The sequence below is a fragment of the Oryctolagus cuniculus genome, chromosome 17 (genome assembly GCF_051225735.1).
Source record: "Oryctolagus cuniculus isolate XC-2025 breed Fujian yellow rabbit chromosome 17, ASM5122573v1, whole genome shotgun sequence".
NCBI lineage: Eukaryota > Metazoa > Chordata > Mammalia > Lagomorpha > Leporidae > Oryctolagus > Oryctolagus cuniculus.
The window spans coordinates 67489184-67502599 of NC_142883.1; the positions used below are offsets into that span (position 1 = coordinate 67489184).

The window sequence follows — 13416 nt, forward strand, 5'->3', positions numbered from 1 at the left end:
CTCTCTGTAGCTCTTCCAAATAAATAAATAAAAAATTTTAAGAAAAGACAAAGAAATATTTTACACAGAAGACAGCTTCAGATACATATGGGTCAAGCTAGGAAGAGCTAAAATACATTTATTTGGAGCTCCAGAATGGGAGAATAGAAAAGAAAGATTTTATAAAAAGTATAATTTTATAAAGCTTATGAGAGTCTTCATATGAGAGTCTTCAAGAAAAGTCATTTGTATCACATAAAAATTGTGTAGCAAGATAAATAGCTGACTAGTGTCTCTAATTCTATTTTGATCATGTCCCACATAAAATCCTTTAGAAATAGGAAGCACTCCTTTGGAATATATTAAATTCCATCTAAAATTTAGATTATATATTAAATAGGCCATAATTAGTTCATTCCTTTTGCAGTATGTAAATATGTATATTTCAAAATAAAAATATTACACTGCATGTATTTATACAGCAGTGGAATCTAATATTGATAATTTGCCATTAATATATATATTTTTAATAGTACAAGTATATGAATAAGATATATATCTATAATGTTATATATCTAGATATGTCCCTATACATAATGCTTACAGACATATATGCAATATATATATACATGCATGTGTATACATACACATACATATACATATTATGGATTCTTTGAGGTCACAATTTCATTCCACTTTCCCTATATATTATTGTTCAAATGTATTTCTTTATAAAAATCTTTTCTTATTCATTCACACTTCACACTTCATTTATTTTCCCAAAGAAACCTTTTATTTAATGAGTACAAATTTCATAACTACAACTTTAGGTATATAGTGATTCTTCCAACCATACCTACCTTCCCACCCCTACTCCCACCCCACTTACTCCTCCCTCTCCCTTTCCCAGTCTCGTTCTCCATTAACATTCATTTTTAATTAACTTTATACACAGAAGACCAATTCTATATTCAGTAAAGATTTCAACAATTTGCACACACACACACACACACACACACACACAACTGTTTGAGAACTGGTTTTACGGTTTACTCTCATAATGCAACCCACTGAGGACTGAGGTCCTGAATGGGGAATTAGTGCAAAGTGACTCCTGTCGTTAATTTAACAATTAACAATTTTTAAAATATTTACTTATTTATTTGAAATAAAGAGTTACATAGAGAGAGGAGAGGCAGAGAGAGAGAGAGAGAGAGAGAGAGGTCTTCCATCTGATGATTCACTCCCCAATTGGCTGCAACAGCCGGAGCTGCGCCAATTTGAAGCCAGGAGCCAGGAGCTTCCTCTGGGTCTCCTATGCAGGTGCAGGGGCCCAAGAACTTGGGCCATCTTCTACTGCTTTCCCAGGCCATAGCAGAGAGCTGGATGGGAAGTGGAGCAGCCAGGTCTCAAACCAGCACCCATATTGGATGCTGGCACTTCAGGCCAGGGCATTAACCCACTGTGCCACAGCGCTGACCCCAACAATTAACAATCTGATGTACGACTTCAGTGACCACCTGAGGCTCTTGACATGAACTGCCTAGGCTATGGAAGTCTTTTGAGTCCACAAACTCTGCCAGTATTTACAAGACCATCAGCATAGTGGAAATTCTCTCCTCCCTTCAGAGAAAAGTGCATCCTTCTTTGATGGTCACTTCCTTCCACTGGAGTCACTCTCATAGAGATCCTTCATTTAGTACATTTTTCCACAGTGCATTGCCTCTCCATGCCTTAAATGCTCTCATGGGCTTTTCAGGCAGACCAGAATGTCTTATGGGCTGATTCTCAGGTCAGAGTATTACTTAAAGTGATTGTCATTCTATGAGTCTGCTGCGTGGACTCCTTCCCATGTTAGAACATTCTCTCCTTTTAATTCTATCTGTTAGTATTACCAAACATGTGATCTTATTTATGTTATCACTTTAACACTTAATCATATCTATATGATCATTTGAATGCTTAATATGGTCACTTTAACACTTAAAATGGCACTTTTATCACCCAGCTTAAGGGGATTTGAGGTCCTATGGCAAGTTTTAAAAATGTACCCTTAGAAGTAAGTCCATAGGAATGTATGCAGAACTATAAAGCTTTACAGTTACAAACTTCCACCTCCCTCTCTTATTCCCACCCTTATTTTTTTGCTGACATCTATTTTAAATAGACTTTTTATACATATGATTAACTTTATGTTAAGAGTTCAACAAATAGAATGAGGAAAAGAAAAGAAAAACTGTTCCTCAGGATTCAAGACAAGCGCTGTTCAAGTCATTGCTTCTCAAAGTGTCAATTTCACTTCTACATATTTCCTCTTAGGGGCTGTATTAGTTATCACACATAAGGGACATCATATGGTTTTTGTCCCTTTGGGACTGGCCTATTTCACTTAGTATATTTTCCAGATTCACCCATTTTGTTGCAAATGACAGGATTTCATTTTTTTAAACACTGTATAGTATTCTGTAGAATACATATTCCATAATTTCTTCATCTAGTCTTCAGTTGACAGGCATTTAGGTTGATTCCTCATCTTAGCTATTGTGAATTGAGCTGCAATAAACATGGGGGTGCATATAATTTTTTTTATTTGCTGATTACATTTCCTTTTGGTAAACTCTCAGGAGTGGGATGGCTGCATTGTATAGTAGGTCTATATTCAGATTTGGACATCTCCATACTGTCTTCCACAGTGTCTTTACCAGTATACCTGCCCACCAACAATGCATTAGGGTACCTTTTTCCCCACATCCTTGCCAGCATCTGTTGTTAGTTGATTTCTGTATGAAAGCCATTCTAACTGGGGTTAAGTGAAACCTCATTGTGGTTTTTATTTTTCTTTCCCTGAGGGCTTGTGGTCCAGAACATTTTTTTCATGTGTCTGTTGGCCATTTGGATGTCCTCTTTTAAAAATGTCTGAATAAGTCCTTTACCCATTTCTTAACTGAGTTGTTTGTTTTGTTGTTGAGTTTCTTTATCTCTTTATATATTCTGGTTATTGATTGTTTATCAGTTGCATTGTTTGCAAGTAAGTTCTCCCATTCTGTGGGGTGCCACTTTGTTTTCCTGAATATTTCTTTTGTAGTACAGAAGCTTCTCAATTTGATGTAATCTCATTTGTCAATTTTGGATTTGACTGTATCTCTGGGGTCTTTTCCAAGAGTTCTTTGCCTGACCAATATCTTGCAGGGATTCTCCAATTTTCTCTAATAATTTGATGGTATTAGGTCATAGATTTAGCTCTTTAATTCATTTGGAATGTATTTTCGTGTAAGGTATAAAGGTAGGGTTCTTGATTCATACTTCTGTTTGTGGAAATCCAGTTTTTCCAGCACCATTTATTGAAGAGACTGTCCTTGCTCCAGGGGCTGGTTTTAGCTCCTTGATCAAATATAAGCTGGTTGTAGATTCTTGGATTAATTTCTGGCATTTTTAGTCTATTTCATTTGTCTATCCATCTGTTTTTGTACCAGTATCAGACTGTTTTGATTATAACTGTAGTGTTTCTTGATATCTACTATTGTGATGCCTCTGGCTTTGTTTTTGTTGCATAAAATTGCTTTAGCAATTCAAGATCTCCTATATTTCTATATGAATTTCAGCATCCTTTTTTCTAGATCTGAGAAGAATGTCTTTGATATGTTTATTGGTGTCATGTTGAATCTGTAAATTGCTTTTGGAAGAATGGACATTTTGTTGGTATTGATTCTTCCAATCCATAATCATGGAGGATTTTCCATTTTTTTGTATCTTCTTCTATTTCTTTCTTGAATCTTTATAATTCTCATCATAGAGAACTTTGACATCCCTGGTTAAATTTATTCCAAGGTTTTTTTAATTTTTTTATATGTGTGGCTATTATGAATGGGATTGATCTTAAAAACTCAATCTCAGCCATGACGTTGTCTGTATATACAAAGGCTATTGATTTTTGTGTATTGATTTTTATATCCTGTTACTTTATGAAACTCTTCTACAAGTTCCAATATCTCTTGGTGGAGACTATATATTTAGATTGGACCATTTGGTTTATAGTGTTAATTTACTCTACTGTTTCCTTGCTGATTTTTTGTCTGGTTGATCTGTCCATTGCTGAAAGTGTGGTATTGAAATCCCCCATTACTGTTGTATTTGAGTCTAGAACCTCCTTTAGATCCCTTAACATTTCTTTTAAATATCCAGGTGTCCTGTAATTAGATGCATATACATTTAACATAGTAACATCTTCCTGTTGAGTTGATCTCTTAATTATTACATAGTGTCCTACTTTGTTTCTTTTAACAGTTTTTTGTGTAGTGTATATTTTGTCTGATGTTGGGATGGCTATACCAGCTCTTTTTTGGTTTCTGTTAGCATGGAATATCTTTTTCCAGCTTTTCACTTTCAGTCTTCCTGCATCTTTGTTAGTGAGATATGTTTCCTGTAGGCAGCAAATCAATGGGTATTGTTTTTTAATCCATTCAGCCTGTCTGTGCCTTTTCACTGGAAAGTTGAGGCCATTTACATTCAAGTTGACTATTGATAAATAACAACCTTGCCCTGCCATTTTTCCATAAATATTCCTATTGTTGACTTTATATTTACTTTGTACTTTTACTGGGAGATGTCCTTCCTTTACCTTCTTCTGTAGTGATGAACATGTTTTGTGTTTCTGTGTGCAGAACATCCATAAGCATCTTCTGCAGGGCTATATGGGTGGTGACAAATTCTTTCAATTTCTGTAAGTAGAGCTGAGACTGGAACCCAGGCACTCTGATATGTGACATAAGCATCTAAAGGGGCATCTTAATTGCTATACTATATATGGGCTCATAGGCTCTTTATTTTTTGAAAAATATCTGTTCTGTAATTTTACTGGCAAAGTCAGATTTCAAGGTTAAAGAAACTGATAAACCCAGCTTATTGCTGGAAGACATTAATTTCATTTAACTTTCATCAAAATTAATGTTATTTGCATACTTTCAGATTCCATCTTCATAATGTTATATTATGTAGATAGTTAAGTTATGGGTTTTTATTCTGATTTTGTGCTTAATGTATCTGACTTTCATGATTACTGACACTTTCTTTGCTTGGTTCTAATAAAATTCCGCTACAGGAGCTATGCTTCTTCTATTATAAGGTTTGAGGTTTGAAAGAAGGTCTTTACTGAAAAAAACCGTCATTTTCTCATATTGTTCTCAATGAAGTGGGAAGATTCAAAATTGAACCGAACACTGTATGGTTAGAAATAAAACACAGTAGAAACACAGACTGTTTTCCTCCTGTCTATGTCCCTATCAGCTGTATCTATATCCGCCCATTCATTAAACCAACTTAAAATTAGCTAGCTAAGCATGAAGACACAAAGACCTACAGCAGTAACCTTAATAAACTCTTGTTCAGTGACACTGGTTTTTCAGTTGCTACTCACAGTGAGATGGAGCTTTAATGCCATTCAGAAAGATGCACAAGGTTATATTGATCACACTGGTGAATACTGTACACTGTCGTGTGAAGTGAAAGGCTACAGCTAATGCTGAGTTCTAGAAGGTGAATTGACAGTATGCTTGGACTTGAAGTACAATCAAAAAGAACAATATACAGAATGTTGAGGGATTTAAAATTGATTTCCCGAGATTATCTTTAGTAAGGTTTGCAGGGATGTAAAATAAATTGCACTAGACAATTGAAAATTCAAGCCTGGAAAGCAGAAAAAAAGTGAAAGATGCAGATATGCATCTCTAAGTCACATCAATTGAAGAGAAGAAATACTAATTACACAACAGGGAAGACTATTTATTCCCTACATTACTTTTTTTTCAAGATGGGAGGCTAAAGTTTGTTTTTATGATATACTATTCTGAAAATAAGCACTGATTCTGAGAATAAAAGAAATGTTTCAATAAGTAATCTTTGTGATAAAGCAATTTTTAAAATAGAAAATTGGACATTTTTATTTTTTTGATTGAAATCAATATTTCAAAGAAAGTTAATCCATACATTAAAAAGGAAGAAACAGTAATACATAGATATTACAAGTAATTATTGAAAGATTGAATTTCTACTTAGAGAAAATATCTCAGTAAGTTTAAATGTAAAATATTGATAAGTTGTATAACATTCAAAGTCTTGAAATATTAAGTACTTTATACATGTTTTTATACAAAAATAAATCACAGGTAGTTAGTATTTATGGTAATTTTAAGATAATTGAAATGTTCATTTAAGTATTTATATTTATGTATTTGAAAGGCAGAGTGATAGAGAGGGACAGATGCAGAGACTCTGATTATCCATTAATTGGTTCACTCCCCAAATGGCCACAACAGCCAGTTCTGGACTAGGTCAAAACCAAGAGCCAGGAGCTCCTTACTGGTCTGTCATATGCATCCAAGTGCCCAAGCTCTTGGGTCATCTTCCATCACCTTCTCAGGCACATTAACAGGAATCTGGATCAAAAGTGAAACAACCAGGACTTGACTCAGAGCTCCAGCATGAGACACTGGCTTTGCAAGCAGCAGCTTAGGCCAGCCCTTCTGGTAATTTATACAAATGAATGCTGTTACGTTTGTTAAGACTGAAATGTTGAAGAGAGAAGAGTATTTGGCCAGCAGTGAATCCACCAGTTACGATGCTCATTTTCCACATCAGGGTGCCTGGGTTCAATGCCTGCCTCCAGCTCCCATTCCAGCTTTCTGCCAATGCAGCCCCTGGGAACAGTGATGATGGCTTAGGTAACTGAATCCTTGAAAGCCATTCTGGGAGCAGCAGAGGGTTCTCAGCTCCTGGAAAGCCGTAGTCCAGCCCAGACCACTGTAGGCCATTTAGGGGAGTAAACCAGAGGACAGAAGCACTCCCTCCATCTGCCTGTTTCTCTCAGTCTTCCTGTATCTCAAATGCATACGGAAAGTTGAGGAATGAAGTTTCATAAAGTTTTAAGCATTTGCATGTAAAGCTGAATAATGTAAATGGAGCTCTAATGTATATACTTCCAAAAAATACTAGAGAATAACAACTCAAAATCACCTCTTTGATCAGTCAACTTAATATATACACAAGTCATCACCAAGACTTCTGAACTTGTTCAACGAGCATATTTCAACCTGTGTATCCAAAACTCTTCCTCAACCATAAGAATGAGCAAGTATGCATATTTATAACCACTCTGGTGATAGTACATATTTATAAAAGTTAATATGAATAAAACATTCTCTATTGAATTATCTATCAGCATTCAATAGAAAATTGCAAATCATTAACACTAGCACAAATTTGATCTTTCAAAATGAAAATAATGTGAATTCAAGTATTTTGTTGATATGTTCTCAAGTATATTTCTATTAATCAGAAGAATGCAGTCTTGCTTCCATATTAGTTTAAATTTTAAATCCAACAGATCGTTTACATCACCAATAAACATGGTTACAACTTTTACTATCATTTACAAGGGAAAGGAGAGCCCAGTAGGCCTCTACTATTTAAGGAGACAAAAATTATTGCTTACAAGAAAAACATTACCCAGAAAAACTTTCCATTGCTGAAGAACCGAAGTGACTCCATTTTAAAAGCAAGCAGCCTCCCTTTCCCATAGCAGACCCGAGTCCTTGTAAAAGCAGGCATTCAGGCACTCTGGAGATATCAAAGCTTACCAGGGACAGCTAGCTCGGTAGACCAAGGACAGCACAGTAGAGATTGCTAAACAAAGTAACTCCCTGTACCCAGAGCTTCCATGCTGTATGTAACTCTTCTTTCCTGCTGAGGTAGCCCTTTTTCCTTTAAAATCTCTCCCAAAGACCGGGGCCTCACTCCTACCTCCACTGTGCTGGTTGGTTGGATGGGGTCCCTGTCACGGCTTGTACTCCCGAATAAACCTTGCTTTTGCAGTTCGGTGTGATCGACTCTCTGGGGGTCTCTGCAGGGATCTAACGATCTGGGCACAACATATTGTTTGGTGCCCAACACTGATATATAGTACCTAATTTGAAAAGAAAAGTGAATTTTGACATCTTCATCATCTGGTCTAGATGGTTTATATGGCTGAAAAATTATGAAATAACATTTTACAAGGGTTTGAACCACCTGCCACTGTACACATGGCTGATTTTAAAGAAGTCCCAATAAGAGAATTTTCCAACCATGCTTGTAGACTGTTAGTTAAATGTTACCAACATACCTTGTAACTAAATCTTATTCTCAGGACTCTGAACCAAAACAGAACTGACAGAATCTAGGTTGTCATAGTTACTGCAGCGGAGAGGACCGGTCCTGTTACCTAGTGAACAAAACATTGCATTTATGTATACATCAGACTTTACAATTATTCGTTCAGTTTGTCATAGCTATCTCGTGCTAATATTACCCATTTGAAGGTAAATATCATTAGAGGGGCCAGGGACTAAAACTCAATGAGCAAAACACAGAAGAGCACACAGGACTCTTCCTCATCTTTTTCATCCTGATGTCAGGCACAGAACATCCAGAAAAATAGCAGAAGCCTTCTTTGGTCACAACTCATGATTTTAGGGAAGACATAACAAGAACATGCCTCTTAAGTTAGGGAGAAGGCTAACTTCTCCCTAACTTAGCAGACCCATCTGCTAGGTGACTGTCTAAAAACTGGTTGCATTATTAGATTCCTCTACTTAAAAAGCTACACTTATCCCCTCCCCTCTTTCTGGTGGTGTTGCAATCTAACTCTGTCTGGCATCTGCATAAATTCTCACTCACAGACAGGCCTTCTCCCTGTCCCGTGGGAAATTCTTTGTTTAGATAATGATCCCCACCTTCAGTCCACCTTGATGAGGGAGGCTCCTTTCTCAGCAGAGACTAATCTGGTGTATGGATGAGCTTTAAAATGAAGCTCACGTTCCAATACCCTCCCAAGCTATTCCTTAACAATTTCCACCTATATTATTCTGTCATTTCTTTCAATTATGGCTGGCAATACACCTTAGTAAATAATTATGAAGTCTCATATTGTAGACTGATTTTTTTTACTTGGATGTCTTGGGAAAGACAGTTTCATCGATTTATGAGGTTGGAAATTTATCCTGAAGATCATTTTAATTGCAATTGTAATGAACTTTGTGTTTTAAAAAAGTAACAAGGATATCTGTGAAAACTAAAATTCAGGTTACTTCATCCACCATACTTACTCATCTCACTCTGGGTCAAACTAGAGACATTTCTAGGACTAGAAACATAGCACATTATCCAGCTACCTGTAACTGCTCTGAACTCGCCTCCCCTCACCCTTCCTTCTGCTACAACCACACTGGTCTTTTCATTTTTCTCGAACACATTCATCAAGCTCCTGGCTTAGGATCCCTGACTTGCTGACCTTATCCTGATGCTTCTCCTCTGAACACGTCCACACTGTCACTCCCTTCAAGTCTGTGCTCCATAGCCATCTCTCAGAACAACACGGACTAACCTATTTAAAGTGAATATTCCTACTTCTTCCAAATATAATTCTGTCCTCTTATCTTGCTCTACTTTTCCCATGGTGATCAGATCCTAAGAGGCCGTATAATTTACTCTTCCCTCATGGATATCACTGATACTTCTCTGCAGAAGCTAAGCACACAAGTGCTGGGGATATGGGCTATTTGGTTCACTTAGGTGACTACAGTGCATCCTCTGTCCTTGTCTAAGATCACAGGCACTGACGAAGTGAAAGAAAATGGAAACACAAGCAAGGAAGACATCAGGGTAATCAGTGATATGAGGAAAGTCTGAAGAGCAACAATAAGATGAATCTAAAGAAGATGGATTATTTCTTTCTTTTTTTGGACAGGCAGAGTTAGACAGTGAGAGAGAAAGAGAGAGAGAGAGAGAAAGGTCTTCCTTTTTTCTGTTGGTTCACCCCCCAAATGGTTGCTATGGCAGGCATGCTGTGCCAATCCGAAGCCAGGAGACAAATGCTTGCTCCTGGTCTCCCACGTGGGTGCAAGGCCCAAGCACTTGGGCCATCCTCCACTGCCTTCCCAGGCCACAGCAGAGAGCTGGACTGGAAGAGGAGCAACTGGGTCAGAATCCAGCGCCCCAACCGGGACTAGAACCCAGGGTGCTGGCACCGCAGGTGAGCCACGGCACCAGCCCAAGAAGATGGATTATGAAAACAACTAGAATTGGCTCGAACAGGAAACATCAAAACTTACAACAAAGCGGGGAACAGACAAGATGACATGAAGATATGGTGCAAAGTAGAGCCACTATGGAGGGTGCATCTGTTTCTTTACCAGTACCAGGCTGTTTTGATTATAACTGTCCTGTAGTATGTTTTTAAATCTGGTATTGTCATGCCTCCAGCTTTGTTTTTGTTGTACAAGATTGCTTTAGCTATTTGAGATCTCCTGTGCCTCCATATGAATTTCAGTATCACTTTTTTCCAGATCTGAGAAGAATGTCTTTGGTATCTTAGTTGGTATCACATTGAATCTGTAAATTGCTTTTGGGAGAATGGACATTTTGATGATATTGATTCTTCCAATCCATGAGCATGGAAGATTTTTCCATTTTTTGGTATCCTCTTCTATTTCTCTTTTAAGGTTTTTAAATTCTCATCGTAGAGATCTTTGACATCCTTGGTTAAGTTTATTCCAAGGTATTTTTTGTAGCTATTGTGAGTGGGATTGATCGTGGAAGTTCTTTCTCAGCCATGGCATTACCTGTGTATACAAAGGCTGTTGATTTTTGAGCATTGATTTTGAATTCTGCTACTTTGCTCAACTCTTCTATGAGTTCCAATCGTCTCTTAGTGTAGTTCTTTGGATCCCCTAAATAAATAATCATATCAAAGAGGGATAGTTTTAATTCTTCCTTCCCATTTTGTATCCCTTTCATTTCTTTATCTTGCATAATGGCTCTGGCTAAAACTTCCAGTACTATATTAAATAGCAATGGTGAGAGTGGGCATCCCTGTCTGGTGCCAGATCTCAGTGGAAATGTTTCCAACTTTTCCCCATTCAATAGGATGCTGGCCGTGGGTTTTTCATAAATTGATTTGATTGTGTTGAGGAATGTTCCTTCTGTACCCAATTTGCTTAGAGTTTGCATCATGAAAGGGTGTTGTATGTTATCAAATGCAGTTATGGAAATGATTAGCTATGACTTATGGAACATTTGACATGAGCTAAGTGCTGTGCTTAGTGTTTCATTTTCTTATTTCAGTTACTGTGCACAATGACCTTCTTAGACAGTACTGATTATTGCCTGTTTCTCACTGTACAGAACGGACACTGAGAGAGAACAAGTTGCTCAGAATCACTTGCATGTTCCTTGCAGCATCTGGCCCTGCATTGTCTGGGAGCTCTATTCTGCGGCCTCTCCTATACAGTGTATGCTGCGTAATACTGATAATGGTATGTGTGTTCTATGGTCATTTCTAGTGACATCTTTCATTGAAATGCAGACAATTTTCCTTGTTCTTTTCATTAGGAAACAGAAAGCCTCCTTATAAGTAGCACGTTTGCAAAAGCTTCTCCATTTGCATCAAGCTAGATCTCTTAAACAGAATCATTGAAAAGAGAACTTTTTGGGCTAATTAATCTCAAAGGTATTTATTCCTATGTTATACTTGTCATGCTCATTATGAATGACTTTTTTGTCCTCTAAGTTTTGATCCCCATGTGTGAGCTGTGTCTATGGACAAACTGGATTAGTAAGACTGGAGATTAGTTTAGGAATTGCAAGAAAATTTGTTGGAGTGTGTATGCCTTGGATTCTCTCTGGGATAGTAGTCTGAGGAGAAACCAGTCCTAAATGTATCACATACATGTAACATTCAACCTCCTTTTCACACACAAGTACGTGGAAAATCATTCAGATCTACTTATCCAATATTTCAAAAATGAAGCCAATTCTTGCTAAATCATTATATGAAGAAGAAAATTAAAGTTTTCTATAACATTATCTCTTTGTGGAAATTAGTGATACTACTACTTAGCAATCATCAAAATGTCCATACAACCCAAAACTATTTACAAATTCCATGCAATCCCAATCAAAATGCCAATGACATTCTTCTCAGATCTAGAAAAAATTATGCTAAAATTCATATGGAAAACACAAGAAGAGACTCCCAAATAGCTAAAGCAATCTTAAACAGCAAAAACAAAGCCAGGGGGCCGGCACTGTGCCACAGTGGGAAGACCTACAGGAAATTCCTGGCTCCTGGCTTTGGATGGGCGCAGCTCTCGCCATTGTGACCAATTGGGGAATGAACCAGAGGATGGAAGACATCTCTCTCTCTCTCTCTCTCTCTCTCTCTCTCTCTCTCTTTCTCTCTGCCTCTCCTTCTCTCTCTGTGTAACTCTGACTTTCAAATAAATAAATAAATCTTTAAAAAAAAGAGAGCCATTCAAACAGGAGTGAGGTGGAATCTCATTGTGGTTTGATTTGCATTTTCCTGAGTCACCCCACTTTTAAAAAAGATTCATATATTTATTTGAAAGTGTTAACAGAGAAAGGGAGAGACAGAGAAAGAGAGATCATCCATCTGCTAGCTCACTCCCCAGTTGACCATACTAGCCAAGATCAGGCCAGGCCAAAGCCAGGAGCCAGGAGCTTCATCTGATCTCCCATGTTGGTAGCAGGGGCTCAAACATTTGGTCCATCTTCTGCTGCTTTTCCTACACCATTAGCAGGAAGCTGGATCAGAAGTGGCACAGAAGGAAATGAACCTGAAACTGTGTCCATGTGGGATGCTGGTGTTACAGATGGTGGCTTTACCCACTACACCACAATGCCACTCCCCACCCCCTGCCAAGTTCCCTCTTTAAAAAAATAAGTAAGCAATCATTAGTGATAACATCCTACCAGAAATACCAGATCTCTATAAATATTATATAACTTCTGGAATATCTACATCAATAACTCATTTATCCATATGTAAATTAAAACAGAGCTTTTTTCTTAGACAGGCAGAGTGGACAGTGAGAGAGAGAGAGACAGAAAGAAAGGTCTTCCTTTGCTGTTGGTTCACCCTCCAATGGCTGCCGCAGTCGACGCACTGTGGCCGGCGCACTCACTGATCTGAAGGCAGGAGCCAGGTGCTTCTCCTGGTCTCCCATGGGGTGCAGGGCCCAAGCACTTGGGCCATCCTCCACTGCACTCCCTGGCCACAGCATATTCGACAAAGGACCTAAAACCAACCCCTGGAACAAGGACAGCCTCTTCAACAAAGGGTGCTGGGAAAACTGGAAGTCCACATGTCGCAGTATGAAGCAAGACCCCTACCTTACACCTTATACAAAAATCCACTCAACATGGATCAAAGAACTAGAGATGCACCACGACACCATGAAACTAATTGAGAGCATAGGGGAAACCCTTCAAGATATTGGAACAGGCAAAGAATTCCTGGAGAAGACCCCAGAGGCACGAATAATCAAAGATAAAATAAACAAATGGGATTACCTCAAATTGAAGAGTTTCTTTACAGCAAAGGAAACA

General features: G+C 37.9%; 1 non-coding gene across 1 annotated transcript in view; it reads right to left on the bottom strand.

Annotated features, from left to right (window-relative positions):
- LOC127486645 (uncharacterized) overlaps nt 1-8235 on the bottom strand; it is a 122513-nt gene extending 114278 nt beyond the window's left edge. Inside the window, exon 1 of the transcript XR_016223733.1 lies at nt 8135-8235. This is a non-coding gene — a transcript (uncharacterized LOC127486645). The remainder of the gene's footprint in view (nt 1-8134) is intronic.
- Between the last annotated feature and the right edge of the window lie 5181 nt (nt 8236-13416).